Source organism: Uloborus diversus, unplaced genomic scaffold (assembly GCF_026930045.1).
Source record: "Uloborus diversus isolate 005 unplaced genomic scaffold, Udiv.v.3.1 scaffold_13, whole genome shotgun sequence".
Classification (NCBI taxonomy): Eukaryota; Metazoa; Arthropoda; class Arachnida; order Araneae; family Uloboridae; genus Uloborus; species Uloborus diversus.
The window spans coordinates 2,592,451-2,612,120 of NW_026557987.1; the positions used below are offsets into that span (position 1 = coordinate 2,592,451).

A 19,670-nucleotide genomic window follows, 5' to 3' on the forward strand; every position below is an offset into this window, starting at 1 on the left:
TTCTTGTTTCTACAAATGGCTCCTGTAACAATCATAACTGCGAAAAACATAGTTTGAATTCAAGACGTCAAAATTAAAATTATTGCCAGGGGCTCGATTTTTAATCTTTCGATATTTTTTACACAACTTATACAAAAAAAAAAAAAAAATAGCGCATGGACTATAACAATTTTAACTTGATACAAAAAATACAGTACAGTCAAAAGATTCATCCTCCCCTGCATTTTAGGAATGACTTTTAAGACAATTTTGGTAACATTCGATTGAAAGTTATCTTGCCCTTATTTTTTTCCTACTAACGAATAAAAACTCTGCATTAATTAAAGTGAATAAAGTGCATTTTTTCACCATAATGAAGGATTATCCCTCCTTTCCCGACAATAAAACGTGTGAAAACCACTCATACGAAACAATATTTTCTTCCCCGAAATATCTTTGATTTCAAATAAATAGTTTTTCTCCTACATCTTTAATTAACTACTTCACTTGTTGATAAAATCCAAAAAAAAAAAAAACACGAGAAAAACAGCCGGGGCGGAAAGAGGTGCGCATGCGTGATCGTGGGAACCAATCAGGAGTGCCGGCGTGGGTAGGAAAGGGCGGCCCGCAGAGTTTTCGCGCACGTTTCGCTCTTTCGGTTTGGGGCGTAAGTCTGCGCCCTTAAGAGTATAAGAACAAGCGCTCTAGAATTGCTCCAGTACATTCACGCGAAGTTCATCTTCGTCAAAAACATCCAAAAAAGAGAAAACTAGCCTGGGAAGCCGCCCACTGGCGTTAGCGCAATTCGTTTCCAACTACAGGTTAGTGTTCATAAAAATATTTTATTACGTTTCAATTAATTAGTAATATATTTAACTATACATAGAGAGAAAGGGGAGGACTAAACAGAACTTGTTGCAACACTTTCTATATTAGTTTTATCCCAATATTTTTTTAAAAGTCGTCTCTTTTTTTTTCGTTTTCTTTTTCTTCTGTGTTAGTTTGATTTCAACAGGAAACAAATGTTTTTTAGACTAAGACCATGTATTTTTCTTTAAATACTATTTCTCAACTTACTTTCTCTGTCATAGTGCCAAAGTTTTACTTTTACTTTTCTGGTCAAAAGCAATGAAAAATAATCTTTACTAATAATAAAGCTGAGAGTCTCTCTGTCTGGATATGTGTCCGGATCTCAGTCTGTCAGGATCTCTGTGACGCGCATAGCGCCTAGACCGCTCGGTCGATTTTCATGAAATTTGGCTCAAAGTTAGTGTTTAGCATTGTGGTGTGCACCTCGAAGCGATTTTTCAAAAATTTGATTTTGGTCTTTTTCTATTCCAATTTTAAGAACAGTCTCCAGAGAAAAATTATCATAAGATGGACGAGTAAATTACCAAGTTATCATAACGTGGAACCGTCTACAACCAAAAGGCGAGAAATTCATCATACATTATTTGTAAATGTACGGGCGAACCAAAAGATCTTTTAATTTTCTACTACGGGCAAAGCCGTGCGTTTACCACTAGTAATAACTATAAAGGTAATTCTGGTTCAAATGTTAAGGCTGAACTTAAGCAACCGTACATTTCTAGATTATGGGCTATTCAAGCTTTTCAAATATTGCAAGTTTTTGTAGCTTCCTTTGATTCATGATTTATTTATTTAAGTCATCAGTATAAAAGCGTTTTTAAGAGCTTTTTTACAGTATATACTTACTTAAATTTGCTTTAAAATTACAATACATTTAGATCGTGAAAATCAATGCATCCTTTTTTTTTCAATAAGGATAGGTAACAGGCAAATATGTCTTAAATTTCAAAGAGCTTAATTTCAAATAAATCTCAAAACGAAAGTATTCTTTACTAATAATAAAGCTGAAAGTCTCTCTGTCTGTCAGGATCTCTGTGACGCGTATAGCGCCTAGACCGTTCGGCCGATTTTCATGAAATTCGGCACAAAGTTAGTTTGTAGCATGAGGGTGTGCACCTAGAAGCGATTTTTTGATAATTAGATTTTGTTCTTTTTCTATTCCAATTTTAAGAACAGTCTCCCGAGCAAAATTATCATAAGATGGACGAGTAAATTACCAAGTTATCATAACGTGGAACCGTCTACAACCAATTAGCGAGAAATTCATCATACATTATTTGTAAATATACAGACGAACCAAAAGACCTTATTATTTTCTACTACGGGCAAAGCCGTGCGGTTACCACTAGTAATAACTATAAAGTGAATTCTGGTTCAAATTTTGAGGCTGAACTTAAGCAACTGTATCTTTGTAGATTATGGGCAATTCAAACTTTTCAAATTTTGCAAGTTTGTGCAGCTTCCTTTGATTCATGTAAAGTCATCAGTTTAAAAGCGTTTTTAAGAGCTTTTTTACAGTATATACTTGCTTAAATTTGCTTTTAAATTACAATACATTTAGATTGTGAAAGTCAATGCATCTTTTTTTTCAATAAGGATAGGTAACAGGCAAATATGTCTCAAATTTCAGAAAGCTTGATCTTTACTAATAATAAAGCTGAAAGTATCTCTGTCCGGAGGATGTCTGGATGTCTGTAGGATGTATGGATCTCTGTGACGCGCATAGCGCCTAGACCGTTGGGCCGATTTTCATGAAATTTGGCACAAAGTTAGTTTGTAGCATGGGGGTGTGCACCTCGAAGCGATTTTTCGAAAATTCGATGTGGTTCTTTTTCTATTCCAATTTTCTTTACTAATAATAAAGCTGAAAGTCTCTCTGTCCGGAGGATGTCTGGATGTCTGTAGGATGTTTGGAGGATGTCTGTAGGATGTCTGTGACGCGCATAGCGCCTAGACCGTTGGGCCGATTTTCATGAAATTTGGCACAAAGTTAGTTTGTAGCGTGGGGGTGTGCACCTCGAAGCGATTTTTCGAAAATTCGATGTGGTTCTTTTTCTATTCCAATTTTCTTTACTAATAATAAAGCTGAAAGTCTCTCTGTCCGGAGGATGTCTGGATGTCTGTAGGATGTTTGGAGGATGTCTGTAGGATGTCTGTGACGCGCATAGCGCCTAGACCGTTGGATCGATTTTCATGAAATTTGGCACAAAGTTAGTTTGTAGCGTGGGGGTGTGCACCTCGAAGCGATTTTTCGAAAATTTGATGTGGTTCTTTTTCTATTCCAATTTTAAGAAAAAAACTATGATAAAATACGAAATTATCATAACGTGGAACTGTAACGTGGGTACAAGCCAATTGGCGAGAAAATTCACCATACATTATTTGTAAATATACAGGCGAACCAAAAGACCTTTTAATTTTTCTATTACGGGCAAAGCCGTGCGGATTCCACTAGTTACTAATAATAAAGCGGAAAGTCTCTCTGTCCGGATCTCTCTCCGTCTGTCAGGATGTCTGTGACGCGCATAGCGCCTAGACCGTTCGGCCGATTTTCGTGAAATTTGGCACAAAGTTAGTTTGTAGCATGGGGGTGTGCACCTCGTAGCGATTTTTCGAAAATTCGAAGTGGTTCTTTTTCTATTCCAATTTTAAGAACAAAATTATCATAAGATGAACGAGTAATTTACGAAATTATCATAACGTGGAACCGTAACATGGGCACAAGCCAATTGGCGAGAAAATTCACCACACATTATTTGTAATTATACAGGCGAACCAAAAGACCTTTTAGTTTTTCTATTACGGGCAAAGCCGTGCGGGTACCACTAGTGAGAAATAAAATATAAAAATGTTTCTAACTCGAAAGACAGTTCTAAAAGCTTGTTTCGGACATAAAACCATGAAATAAAATATGAATTTGATTTCTTGGTTATAACACTCAAAAACTAGTCAAATTCTTATTTATTTTTAGGTTAATTCTTAAGCAACCAATAAAATTTAAATAAAAGAATAGAGAGAAAAAATATGGATGGTATAGTATAAAGCCATTCGGTACAAAGCTTTATACTGCTTATTTTTCTCTCAAATTTTTACTTTAAACTTTATTCGCTGCTTTAAAAAAAATTGCTATTAGCTCTTTTTTATATTTTATTATTATAGCTCTTTTTAGTATTATTATATTAATCTTTACTAATAATAAAGCTGAAAGTCTCTCTGTCCGGATCTCTGTCTGTCAGGATCTCTGTGACGCGTATAGCGCATAGACCGTTCGGCCGATTTTCATGAAATTTGGCACAAAGTTAGTTTGTAGCATGGGAGTGTGCACCTCAAAGCGATTTTTCAAAAATTCAACTTTGTTCTTTTTCTATAAAAATTTTAAGAATATTTTTCCGAGCAAATGATCAGAACGTGGAATAGTAAATTACGACATCATCATAACGTTAAATCGTAACATAGGCGAGCCATTTAACATAGCAAATTGGCAAGACATTCGTCATCCATTACTTGTTAATATGCAGGCGAACCAAATGACCTTTTAATTTTCTACTACGGGCAAAGCCGTGCGGGTGCCGCTAGCTCTAAATATACTAATATTAAAAATAACTGACATTTTTGAGTGTTGTAATCGAAATGTCATTTACTTATATTTTTGCCTACTTCTTTATGCGAACCAAGCTGATAGAAATCGCCTCTAGAATTTAAAAAAAAAAGTTTTATATTTTATTTAAATTTTTTTTGAACCCATGCTATTGACGTGGTGTGCAATATTTATGAACTACGGGGAACTGTTAAAAACTAAGAATAATTGTTCTACATTTTCTGAAACTTAACACCAAAAAAATAAATAAAAAATTGTAATAATAAAGCATTTTTTTAATTAGTTACAAACTTGAGCTATAAGCTAACTTTTATGAGGCACGTTACGTGTACAATTTCGTTGCGTATTGATACTTTAATTTCATCTGAAATAAAAGTACATTCATATAAAAATGATCATAGTCTAACTATGAATTTGAAGAAAAGAAGTTACGTTTCAAACTTTTTCAGGATAGATTTAGAGGCGTTTTAATTTCCTCCAGCTTAAAAAATAATATATATATATATATATATATATATATATATATATATATATATATATATATATATATATATATATATATATATATATATATATATATATATATATCAGAATAATACGTATCGTGTCTTTGTCCGCCAACTTTTACAACAATATTTAAATTGGCACAGCAGGACTTGAAATCTTGCAGTAAGTCATGCTGCAAAAAAAAAAAAAAAAAAGCCACTTAAGTGTAGAAATAAAAAATTTAAAAATGCCAAAATGTGAAATTTAAAGAAAATATTGCTAATTGAAATCGCACAAATTTTCATAAAGTTGTCTTTTTCCATTCAAAAGATTTGAGCTATGGACTAAAAAACATCGGACAAATAATTACCTCTTTTGCATTGAAACATTAGTTCATTATAACACCGAAACACGTGTATACGGTTAGATGCAAATTTGTGCGATTGACCGCTGTAATATTCTCTTTTGCATGCAACTGAAAGTATGCGAAAGATAAAGGAAATATTTTGGTCAAAATAAATAGGAATGTATGGCGCTTAATTTGACGTATAAACGAGAGAAAAACGTAACGGTGAAAGATATATAAATGAAAAAGACATGAAGCCTAAACAAGAAACATGTGAACGTCGCTCTACGTAAAAGATGAAAAAGTAAATTTTGAAACCTAGTTTTTTTGAGCAATCACGATTGCTTATTGTTCTCACTTGACTGTTTTGGCGTCCTATCATTTTATTTTCCCGCCAGCACCCTCGGCAGCTTCACTGTCGACCGACTCCTCACAATGCTGCACCTATAGCGAAAACCGTCTCCAGGTAGCATCCATATGCTACATACATGCGCATACATACACAACTACACAAATACATATACAAACGCATACACACAGACAAACACATACACACACACATGCATATACACTGACACCTACACATACACACACAACTACCCACATGCCTACATACACACACTCGTGATTGCGAAAAACATAATTTGAATTCAAGAGGTCAAAATTCAAATTATTTTTTTTTCATTAATTCTGAGCATTTACCGAACAATTTAAAACATTTAATTCCACAAACTTCTCTAAAACAGGCTCAAACTTCCGGAAAAGTTTAACAGCGCATGATTACATAATCATCGTCACAATTTGTTCTTGCTGAAATACCCTTCATCATTTCCTCACTCCAACTTGCTAGATCTATTTACAAAGATATGACTTACGCATGTAAAACTTCATTATCATTTTCCGTTCCTGAAAAAAAATAGAGGTTGATCGCTACTAGACACCGTTTCTGAAAATGCAAAAACAACAGAAATCTTTTACTTTCTGCTTACAGTATATTAAGAACATTATGATTAGAATGTATTTAACTAGAAAAACTAAAATTTTTCTATCATGAAATCTACTTCTTACAAAAAAAAAAAAAAAAAAAAATCCATGTAAGAACTAATTCACTTTAAAAAGTGAGAAGAGGTTTGTCTACTTGAGACTGTTTTTTGTTTTTTTTTTTCTGAACCAACTTTTGTTTTTAGTTCTGCTTTGAGTTCAGTTTTGAGCCTATTTCTCACTTGTTTAAATGATCTAAAAATAGATTCTGATCACTAAAGTGATGTATAAATACCCCCGTTCTGTCCGTAAGCAACGACATAAATTTCGAGATCAACCTTTTGAAACCCCAGGCACATGAAGTTCCTCTAACTGTAAAACCTTTTCGGCATCGACAAAAATTGAATAGCCCAATGTTTCTTAAAAAACCGTCATGGAGAGACAATCATCTCGTTATATAACAAGAATTTCTTCGACTACATTATGGTTGGCGTATTCACATTTAAAAAATCGTAACATTAAAAAACAATCCATTAAGAGAAACTTTTATGAATAGAGACATTACTGACTTCAAAGTTTTAAATCCTTTTACAGAAAAAAAAGATATCTTTACGTTATTTTGCTTCCGAAACTATTTCGTGACAATGCATTTTCTCCGCTTGGAAAAACATTTTTTTAAAGTGACAGAAAACATGAAACATGTTCTGACGGAGGAAATTGTAAAACAATTTGTACAGTTGTGTTCTGATGTCATAAGAAATTTCTTTATCAATTCAAGAGTTGTGAGCTTCGAGATAAAAGTCTCTCGCCATGCCTTACTTGACTAGTGGGCTCATATCCCTGCTCGCTTCTCTGGACAACCCTTCTTCGCGGCTTGCATTACTGTACGGCCTATCGATTTTTAACCTGTGTGACACACTCGTACATAGCAAGGCGGTACAGAGTAGGAGATGGTCAAAGTTTTTTTTTTTTTAACCTATTAGTTTGAAAATAGGGTCTCTTGCGGTAAACCGAAACATAATTTCAATGTTTCGACTTCAGAGCCCTCCCTTTTCTTTGGATGATCTGAGATACAAGTTTTTCTACATCATTGTGATTGAAACTAATCTCTGAGAGTATCTGGAGTTGAACAATTTCACTTTTTTTTCTGTTTATTAGGAAATGAAATCATGTTTGTTTCTTTCTTCTTTTTTTTTTAACCCCTTTGTTTCAATTTACCCCAAAGACTGAGAGGTAAATGAAAAAAGAAAAACACACACACGCACAATTATTTCCTCATGAGAGTGATGCTTAAAACGATACTGACTGTGACTCAAATTGATACTGACTGTGATCAATTTGATGCCCGCAGGTGATATGCGACCTGCTGAAGCCTCCAACTGCCATTTGGAATCATTTAAAAAGAAAATACACGCACAAAGTTTAAATTATTCGCTGAAGTTACGGAAAATAAACATAAATATGTCGTTTACATCTAAATGTAATCTTCTAAAAAAATGGAAAAATGAAAAACTTAGTTCCAGTAAACTCCCGATCATTCACGGAATAGAGTGACGCGGAAGTCGTGGATAAGCAAATTCCCGGATAATCCAAAAATTGGTTAAAACGATGCAATTGCTTGCATCTCATATACGTTAGAAATATAGATATATACATTACTAGTGGTACCGGCACGGCTTCGCCTGTAATAGAAAAATTAAAAGGCCTTATGGTTCGCCTGTATATTTACAAATAATGTATGGTGGATTTTCTCGCCAATTGGCTTGTACCCATGTTACGGTTCCACGTTATGATAATTTCGTAATTTATTCGTCCATCTTATGATATTTTTGTTCTTAAAATTTGAATAGAAAAAGAACCACATTGAATTTTCAAAAAATCGCTTCGAGGTGCACACCTCCATGCTACAAACTTACTTTGTGCCAAATTTCATGAAAATCGGCCGAACGGTCTAGGCGCTATGCGCGTCAAACATTCAGACATCCTACAGACCTCCAGAGATCCTCCGGACAGAAAGACTTTCAGCTTTATTATTAGTAAAGATAACTATTAATAATACTCGCATATACATTATAACTATTGATAAAACTACAACAGTGTAGTTGAAAAATGCACGAAAAGCTAGAAAAGGATCGCTCACCATAGCAAACAAATTACACCACACATACGCTAGTAAATCGTACAAGCAAATTAAGTGCAGCAGGTCAATCTAGGTTACACCGAAAACGTAATGAGGAAGGGAGAAGAATTTTTTCCAAGGGGACTGGTCCAGTCATATATTTACGCACGTAAGTGGAGTGGATATAAAAATCACTAAGTAGTGAAATTCTAAATTAGTAAGTAGTGTAGATTTCAATTAGTTAGGTTTAAGTGACCTTAAAAGTTTAGCTGCCATTGGAAGGAAGAACGGAAATATCTAAAAAAAAAACATTTTGTACTAAGTTAAAATGTGCATTTATCTACATTCAGTTAATTATTGCCGAAAAAAATAATAATGTTATTTTTTTCTTTTTGAAAGGGTGAAAGGCCGCGGATAATCCGCCGCGTGGTCGACGGGTCTTTTGGAAATTTATATTAAAATTGAAATTTAAAGCAAACATTTTTTCTGGAAAACAACACCTCTTGTGTCCGGATTAACTATGTGAAAAGGCAATTTCGATAAATAAAAATTCAAATAATCCAAGTGATAAGCAGAACGCATTCTTAAATAAGCAGATTTATCTTTCACAACAGCAAAAAAAATAAATAAATAAATAAATAAATAAATAAAAGTAAAAAAGATTAATTTGAATTTTGACTTCTTGAATTCAAATTATGTTTTTCGCAATCACGAGTGTGTGTATGTAGGCGTGTGTGTGGGGTATGTGTGTTTGTGTGTAGGGTGGTGTGTGTATGTGTGTGTAGGCATATGTGTTTGCGTCTGTGTGTGGGTAGTTGTGTTTATGAGTATTTGTGTATGTGGGGGGGGGGAATGTGTATGTGTGTGTAGGCATATGTGTTTGTGTCTGTGTGCAGGCATGAGTGTGTGGGTAGTTATGTGTAGGTGTGTGCGTATGTGTTTGTGTGTGTTTGTATGTGTGTGTATGTGTTTGTGTGTGTTTTTGTGTGTTTGTATGTGTTTGTGTGTGTTTGTATGTGTGTGTATGTGTTTGTGTATGTGTGTTTAGATGTATGTATGTGTGTGTACGTGTGTGTATGTATGCGTGTAAGTGTAGGATATTGACGCAACCTGGAGACGGTTTTCGCTAAAGGTGCAGCATCGTGAGGACCCGGTCGACGGTGATGCTGCAAAGGGTGCTGGCGAGATAATAAAATGATAGGACATCAAAACAGTCAAATGAAAGCAATAAGCAATCGTGATTGCTCAAAAAAAAAATGATTTGTAACAAAATTGCAAAGTAACGTTTCTCGCAAATACTTAACCATTTCTAGTCCAGCTGCAGCGATGTCGAACTGACACACCAAATATGCAGTGTTGTTCGTTAGATTACAGTAATTTATTATATGACCCATGTAGGTGTTGTCAGAATTTAAAGCGAATGATTGGTGCATTTATACGTAGGTCAGTCAGAAAAATAGTTGCACTTCTTCGTAAATCTGTTCAGTCTAAGACAATTTCGATGAAATTCTGCGGCAACACTTCAGACATGTACTTTTCTTGAGTGACGTAGCGGCTTTCCCAAGACAAGTTCAGTTTTTCTGATAATCAGTCGCAAACATGTCTCGACAGCTGCAAGTGGCGCTCAAATTGGAAATGCGTGCAGTGATTCGAATTGGTGGGCAAAAAAGGTGAGACTGCACTGAAATATATGGGCAGTAGCATGAAGTTCATGGTAAAAATGCAATATCACGTCAAGCTATCGTGAAATGGTGCAACATGTTTGAGAATGGACTTACAGATATTGATGACTCTGAACGCGAGGGAAGATTACATTTAGGTGGGGTGTGTGGGATCACCTTCCCAAGCCACCCTAACCTTTCACCTCCTGACTTCGATATTTTTGGTCCCATAAAACAAGAACTTTCTAAGCGATGATACCATTCGGATGATGAAGTGAAAGCTGCAACCCAACAATGGTTATCGGATATTGGACGGGATTTCTTTGCAGAATGCATCGAAAACCTTGTACCATGCATCGACAAATGCTTAAATAACGGATATGGTTACGTTACAAAGTAGATTTTGAAAGGAACTTTAAAATAACAATAAAGTTATTGTAAGATTTCAATCCTTTTTTTGTTTTCTTGAGCAGTGCAGCTAACTTTCTGACTGACCCTCGTAGTTTTAATCTTGCTATGTCTATTTCGAATTATTATTAACACTAGAAAAATGTCTGTCAAGATGTGACGGGGGAAAATTGATTCTACTTTTGAACGAAGCCATTACCTGTTTGGTGATATTTTGATTGTCGAAATTTTAACCCTAACTCCAATGGCTGAACCCGAAACTCCAGTAGGCAGCCTTTTTCCTTCCTTCATTCCCCTGAATTCCCCTGAAATGACACAGTCTTACCAGTAAAACAGTGATCGGATCGAGTTCAGCCTTGTCACAATAAAGCCGTTCCCTCCATGTCAAACATTACAAAAACATAATATCAAATTGTCATGTCTTGGCGCGGGTTTCATTGTTGATGACATCAGGAACGTTGCCCGATCATTGGCTTTGACTATTATATATATGAGGATGATTTTTTTTTTTTTTAACTTTTACAAACTTATTCCGGTAAACTAGAAATCCGGAAAAACGAGAGCTGGATAAAAGAGGTCCTAATGTTCTTTCTTAGTCTCCTACAGGGAAATAAAAAGTATTTCTTGTGGACATTGGTTTCACTAGAGCATCGTTCCTAATAAGTATATTAGTTTAAAGATCCACTCGAGTTAATAACTTCCAGCATCAATTTGATTTAAAAGAAGACAAGGAAACTTTCTATACTCAGTGAAGAGATTGAACTTTACTTGATTGTGAAGCATTGTATTAGATTTTGACGCTGCATTTTTTCATTCTGTAACTTTATTAATGACATCAAAATCCTTGGAGTTAAAAAGTATTTGTTTATTTTGACTGATTGAAAATGCTTATATTTTTGTAAAGTTTTGCGGAAAGCATTTTTCAAAAAGAAAATTTTTTGCCGATAAAATAATATTCAAAATAACAAGACTGCAGTGGTTCAATTAAATTCTACGGAGTGTGTGTCTAAAATGAAATGCTGTCACTAAATAATCTATTGGAAGTAGTTCAGCAATAAATGAAACTGTTACCCGAAAACAGTAGGGATTGTTATAAGAGTTGTAAATGAGTGATGTTTCTGCTATTATTTTTTTGAGCAATCACGATTGCTTATTACTTTCATTTGACTGTTTTTGGTGTCCCATGATTTTATTTTCCCACCGCCACCCTCCGCACCATCACTGTCGACCGGCTACTCACGATGCTGCTCCTTTAGCGAAAGCCGTCTCCAGGTTGCATCCATGTCCTACACACACGCGCATACATACACAACACACATACACACACGAATACACACAGACACCTACACACACACACACAAACACAAACACATACACACACATACACCTACACAAACACATACACATACACACACACAAAAACATACACACAACTACCCACGCATTCATGCCTGCACAAAGACACAAACACATACGCCTACACACTACACACACATACCCCCCACACACACATTCATACACACAACTACCCATACACTTATGCCAGCACACAGACACACATGCCTACACACACATACACTACCCCCTGCACACAAACACACATACCCCCACACACAAACACACACGCCTACATACACACACATACTCGTGATTGCGAAAAACATAATTTGAATTCAAGATGTCAAAATTCAAATTAATTATTCTTTTTTATATTTGTTCAGAATGATTCTCAAATATATTGTTTCATTATTTGTCTAGTTTTCGCGCATAGTCTGATATATTCCCTGTTTTTCAGTTTAACTCTACTCAATATTCTCAATTAGGAAATCTTCCAAACAAAAAATACTTTCTCTGTATTTTTCTAGCATTACATAGGGCGATCCAAAAGTCAGTAGGCTTTTCAAAAATTTTTAATCATTGAGCTATTTACAATAACACGATGAATTTTTCACAAATGCTAGGAAACGGGGAGGATTTTTGTTTGTCATGGAAAAAAATGTTTTATACTAGTTATATTTTTCACTAAAAGGTGGTGCTAGTGTTTTAAACAGAATGCGATACTATTGCACGTAGAACAAGCAAACGAGCTAATTACATATTATCTACAAGACTCTCAGAATGTTGTTTTGATGTTGCTGAAACGTTTTTGCACAAGTTATTTTAAAAGATTTAAGAAACTGATCTTAAATCTATATATATAAAAATGAATGTTTGTCTGTATGTCATCCATGAACTCAAAAACTACCCGGCAGATTTGGCTGAAACTTTCACCGTTTGTTATTTTTGGTACTGGGAATGTTTATAGACCAGTTCGAAAAAAAAATCCGATCGATAGTTCCTTTTTTATTCCAATTTAAGTCACAATCCATTGGATAAATACGAATAAAATGATCGGCTGCAGAAATTAATTTGCGTGAAAGATCTCATGGATAAGAAGTTAGCTGTTGCCATTTTTCTTGAGTTTGAACAAATAAATTCTTTCTTTATTGTTTTATGGCTTTTCATGCAACGGGGGGATTTAAAACTTTTTCTATTTGATATTTTTAGCGATGGATTGATCTTGCAAACTGCGTGAGTACAAAATTTGAGTATAGTCACGGCTTCACTTGATACCTAGACCGATTATTATGAAAATTGCTATACATATGTATTTTTCTACGGAGAAGGTGCATAATATGCTCATTGAAGCCACTCGCCACCAGGTGGCACTGCAGAGTAGCAACTTCTGCCCCGTTCAACCGATTGTCATGAAAATCAGTAGAATGACGTATTTTTTTGTTGGCGTAGCAACGCGCGTCGGGTACAGCTAGTAATTTCGATAAAATTTGATCTTCAACTTCTGCGTTTGAAAATGCTATCTTCGTATGATAAATCTTAATTAGTATTTTTGTACATAAATAAAGAACCCGTAAGAATGGTGAGCAAGGTCTCGAAGTCTTATATCTTATAACTTTTGGTTGCTGAATATTGTAAAATCACGTGTGTAAAGAGAGAGGCCTACTTCTTTCACAAAATTAAAAAAAGCTATGTGACTTACAGTTAGTCAATAAAGTCTGCGTATATCAAGAAAACGTAATGTCATATCTAAATTGAAGGTGCGAAAATGGTAGTTTCTTAAAGTTTTATTTATTAAATATTTATTTTCAATAAGGGACTTTGAAATTATGTAACTGTAATATTTTCATATCTAATAATTTATGCACACTAATTTTTAAGAGGTTACAATGCCTCTAAATTGATGAAACGATCAAAAAAAATTTTAATGCTTATTTCAAAACTAAAAACTATCTAAACACAGGGGAAAAGTTTCATTGCTTTGGTTCTTAAAAAGTTGTGAGTGGTTTTTAGGCCATGCTCGCTGTGTGTTCTTATGCAAAAGAAAAAATTTAAATTGCTTTTTCTCGATGATGGTTTTTTTGTGTTTTCATGTCAGTGCAATCCCTAAGGATTTTTTTCTATTAAAGATACAGCTTTAAAGTAATATTTTTTGCACTTGGGATGACATATTTGACAAAACTGTGCATTGGATAAGCCTTTTATAAATTACTCAAATATTTACAGCATGTTAAACCTTTAAAAATCGAATTTTGTTTTTTAAAAATTTTGATTTTTTACATAATTAATCACAGAAAAGTTTCTAACAAACTCATAAGCAAATGAATGCACAGATTTTTAGAGATGATTATAGTGATCGTTTAGCAAAAAACTTTTTTTTAAATGAGTGCAAAAATAAAAAGCCTTAGGAATTTTAAAAAATTGAAATTTTCCTCAATTTTTTGAAGTTAAAAAAAAAAGTAGGCAATATTTTTAAATATTGAAAATAAATTATTGATTAAGTGATAAGTATGCATGTTATGGTTTCAAAGAAATATAAAATTTACTTGAATTTAAAAAAAATTGTTTGAAAGGTTATTATGAACTAAGTTTGCGTACAACGCAAAGGAAGCGGCGGATTTCTTATCTAACTTTTAAACTTCAAACTTGAGAATGCAAAGATTTCACGTTGATTGGAAGTTGTTATTTCTATTTTCTTTGACGAAAATGACAACCGATGAAGAAATTCCTTTAGTTACGAGAACACTAATTATAAAATTGAGAGATGAAGGTAAATATCTTCGTGATATTAGTAAAACCATTGGAAACTGATTCTCTAGTGTGCAAAAAGTTATTCAAAACTATCTTGACACTGGTAGTCTTGCTGTAAAACCAAGATGTGGGAGACCGAAGAAGCTAACGCAGAGAGAAGAAAGAAAAATTATTTTAAGAATTAAGCAGAATCCTAAACTTTCTGCTGCAAGCATTGTAAAAGACATTTTTTTTTAACCGGCAACAGGAAAATTTCTCCTGAAACTGTACGAAAAGTTCTGCGAAAGGCCGATTATCATGGACGCAAACCTAGGTCTAAGCCATACATTTCACTCGACGTTAAATCCCGGTTATCACAAATTTGCCATTTCAACTGCGCTTGCGCACGGACTTCGCTTATATCAAAATACTTGCTAAAATTAGTTACAAACATTTTGAATTTTTTAATAAATATGAGATAGCAACAGATAAAAATTAGTAATCACACCTAATCCCTGATTTAGTTTTTAGGTCTCGGTAAAGATTGAGTTTTGAGTCTTAATTATTAAAGGATTCGGAGTATGATTTTTCTATCAAACAAAGACCCTTTTCAGGGCCAAATTTTTAACATCAGAAGAGCGTACTAGAATTGCAGCATCACTTCTTGCACAAAGCCGAACCCTCAACCTAAATAAAAATGTATAATACACAAAATATCCGCAAAAGACGGATATCTGTACTCATATTCCTATCACTTTTGAAGAACACAACGTGTTTTACGTTTATGTTAAATAAATATTTCCAAACCAATAAATATTGAAGTGTCATTTTTCTCTTTCCACTATAAAAATTATAAGTTATTCATATCCGTAGTTTCATATAATATATCACGAAATCGCAGTGAAAATATTCTAATCGCATTCATTAATTTGTTGGGGCTCTGCCTAAATATAAACAAGTAATACGAAATTCTAAAACAGAAAGCCCAAAAAGCCAAGTCCGTGCGCAAGCGCAGTTGAAATGGCAAATTTGTGATAACTGGGATTTAACGTCTAGTATACATTTCTGAGACAAATAGAAAGAAAAGAATTGCTTTTGCCAAAACATATTTAAACTCTTCGCAGGACTTCCGGAACAATGTAATTTGGTCAGATGAAAGTAAATTTACAATATTTAAAGTTAATGTCCACCTTATTGTATGTAGAAATTCAGGAACATAACTGAATCTGAGAAATTTAAATCCAACAATCAAACATGGAGCAGGTGGTGTGATGGTACGGGGGTGCATGTCGTCGAAAGGAGTTGGAAATTTTCACATCTATATATATAAAAATGAATGTTTGTCTGTATGTCATCCATGAACTCAAAAACTACCCGGCAGATTTGGCTTAAACTATCACCGTTTGTTATTTTTGGTACTGGGAATGTTTATAGACCAGTTCGAAAAAAATCCGTTCCTTTTTTATTCCAATTTAAGTCACAATCCATTGGATAAATACGAATAAAATTATCGGCTGCAGAAATTAATTCGCGTGAAAGATCTCATTGATAAGAAGCCATTTTTCTTGAGATTGAACAAATAAATTCTTTATTGTTTTATGGCTCTTCATGCAACGGGGGGATTTAAAACTTTTTCTATTTGATATTTTTAGCGATGGATTGATCTTGCAAACTGCGTGAGTACAAAATTTGAGTATAGTCACGGCTTCACTGGATACCTGGACCGATCATTATGAAAATTGCTATATATATCTATTTTTCCACGGTGAAGGTGCATAATATGCTCATTGAAGCCACTCGCCACCAGGTGGCACTGCAGAGTAGCAACTTCTGCCCCGTTCAACCGATTGTCATGAAAATCAGTATAATGATGTATATTTTTGTTGGCGTAGCAACGCGCGTCGGGTACTGCTAGTTATTGATAAAGTCATGGATAAGTATGTTTATCTGGATATTCTGAAGAAAAATCTACGAGACAGTGCCCGAAATTTACACCTTTCTAATACCTTTATTTTCCAAGAAGATAACGACCCGAAACATACAGCTAAAATTGTGAAGGAATATCTCCTCTATCACACTCCAAGACAGTTGCGTACTCCTCCACAGTCACCAGACCTCAATCCAATCGAACATTTGTGGGCAAAATTGGAGAAACGAATTCGAAAAGACAATATTACGTCGCGAAATCAGCTAATTAGTAAACTGCAGAATGGAATGGGCAAAATTTACTTTGGGTGACACTGAAAAACTAGTTCTGTGAATGCCCAGACGTTTGCAAGCTGTTTTGAAGAATTAAGGATATGCTACAAAGTATTGAAGAAATAAAAAAAAAAACTTATATTTTGCCCCTTTTTTTTCTGAAAGTGTACGCAGATTTTATTAAAAGGAATTTCCGAGTTTTTTTGACAAAATATAGTTTTGTAAAAATGTAAAAAGTATTACACTTATATTATTTACTTTTTATTTAAACTTACAATTGTAATTAATAGAAGGAAAAAAATTCAGTGATTAAATACATTTTACTATGCTTTAAGTGTTTTTTTTTAAATTGAAAATTTAGTCTGTACGCAGACTTTTGTGACTAACTGTATATTCTCCGAGATGCCTTTTAGTGCGCTGTACAGGAGTTTGACATCATCTAACGGCTTTAATACTTATATGATGGAAAGCATAGCTACACTATATAGCTACAATACATTATATAGCTACAATATTTAAGCACTTCTATTGAGAAAAATAAATTTGAAAAGTCTAATGATGAAAATGGTTTTCAAAAGTCTCTTGACTTTTGCATCACCCTCTACAACCAATACCCCATCCCGATAGCTTTAAAGCAACAATGATTCATTATAGCACACTAAATTTACAACTTCGCAGCCCATTATTATTCGTTTCAGCTCAAATTTAAAATCCCAGAGAAAAACAAAACTAGCTCGAACTTCCAGAGGAACCCTATTTCAACCTGTCACCTGACTTGGGAGAATACCTGACTCGGGAGGGAGTTTGGCATCATCTAACTTATATGATGTAAAATAATTTAAACTGCTACAACATTTAAGCACTTCTATTAATAAAAATGAATTTGAAAAGTCTAATGTTGAAAATGGTTTTGAGAAGTCTCTTGACTCTTGAATCACACTCTACAACCAATACCCCCATACCGATAGCTTTAAAGCAACAATTATTCATTACTAGTGGTCCCCGCACGGCTTTGCCTGCAGTAATAAATTAAAAGGGCTTTTGGCTCGCCTGTATATTTACAAATAATGTATGGTGAATTTCTCGCCAATTGGCTTGTCCAAGTTATGATAACTTGGTAATTTACTCGTCCATCGTATAATTTTTCTCGGGAAAACGTTCTTAAAATTGGAATAGAAAAAGAACAAAATTGAATTTTCGAAAAATCGCTTCGAGGTGCACACCCCATGCTATAAACTAATTCTGTGCCAAATTTAATGAAAATCGGCCGAAAGGTCTAGGCGCTATGCGCGTCACAGAAATCCAGACAGAGATACTTCCAGCTTTATTATTAGTAAAGATAGCACACTAAATTTACAACTTCGCCGCCCATTATTATTCGTTTCAACTCAAATTTAAAATCCCAGAGAAAAACAAAACTAGCTCGAACTTCCAGAGGGACTCTATTTCAACCTGTCACCTGACTCAGAAGAATATTTCGCATTTTTCTTGAGGCAAGAAACTGATATTCATTGCTTCCTGCGTTGGGAGATGTCTCTTCCCCCCCCCCTCCCCCCCCCCCCCCCCCCCCCCTTGTCTTGACGGCGGTGAAATATTCTTTCGGAATGGCTCGTTTTTGAGTAGAAATTAAATGAGACAAGATTTCACTATCTTTCTTCCGAGGACGGACTGTATTTTATCATATTTTCAACTCGCTCCACGCAGTGGCGGAGATGATGATTTAAATGTTGTAAATAAATTATACGAGAGCTGTAAACATTTTCTGGTAAACAATCTGAATAGATTAAATTTTGAAAATTTATAGTTCTGAGGTTATAGTTAAGGAAGTTATTAATGTTATTGAAACACAAAGAGGAAATTCGCAGTTTGTCTTTGTGCCAGGGAATAATTACTGCATAGACGCAAAATGTAGAAGTATTAGTAACGCTTGCGCTTTATTTGACTACTAATGGTACCCTCACGGCTCTGCCCGTAGCAGAAAATTAAAAAGTCATTTGGTTCGCCTCTGTATTTACAAATATTGGATGATGATTTTCTCGCCAATTTGCTATATTCATTTGCTTGCCCATGTTACGGTTCCACGTTATGATAATTTCGTAATTTAGTCGTCCATGTTATGATAATTTTTCAGGTAAAATGGAAAAAGAACTAAATCAAATTTTCGAAATATCTTTTCGAGGTGCACACCCCTATGCTACAAACTGACTTTGTGCCAAATTTCATGAAAATCGGCAGAACGGTCTAGGCGCTATGCGCGTCACCGAGATCCAGACATCCAGACAGAGATCCAGATAACCAGACAGAGATCCAGACAGAGAGACTTTCACCTTTATTATTAGTAAAGAAAATGCAAAAAAAAAAAAAAAAAAATCAGCCCCTGGCATTTATTTAATTTTGATGTCTTGAATTCGGATTGTGTATTGTGTTTTTCATCATTTCGGTAGGGCTCTATTCGTTGGGTTTTTTTTTTCTACAAATATAATAGAATTAAAGTGGAGAAGAAATTCGCTCTCATCATATTATAATATGGATAATATCTCGTCATACTATATGCTGGTGATTTTCTAGATTAGGTAATACGAAGCATATTTATTGTTTCAAAAAGTAATGTATGCATTTAAAAATCACAAAATTTGACAGCCAATTTCTTCCCTTTCTGCAGTTACTGAAGAATCATTGTTTTAGCTAATATTCAATTTGTATAAGCATCGATTACAAAAAATAATAATAATAATAATTAATTAATGAATAAAGGAGTATATCACTATTTTTGGTTGACCCATTTTTATATATACCGGTGTCCACGTGATCGACGTTTTGTTCTTTTGTATATTGAGCTTTCTGCACAGATTGTAGTTTGACTCTATTGTGGCCTCAAAATAGCTATTGGCTGTATTTTCTTGATAATTCGTGCTTTATTTTCGTTGATCACTTCAATCAAATTTTCGCACAAAGGTC

General features: G+C 34.3%; 1 protein-coding gene across 1 annotated transcript in view; it reads left to right on the forward strand.

Moving 5' to 3' along the window:
- The first annotated feature begins 660 nt into the window (after positions 1–660).
- Positions 661–19,670, forward strand: part of LOC129232671 (uncharacterized) — a 144,280-nt gene continuing 125,270 nt past the window's right edge. The window contains exon 1 of the mRNA XM_054866804.1: positions 661–800. The gene's annotated coding sequence lies outside the window, so the exon portion shown is untranslated. The remainder of the gene's footprint in view (positions 801–19,670) is intronic.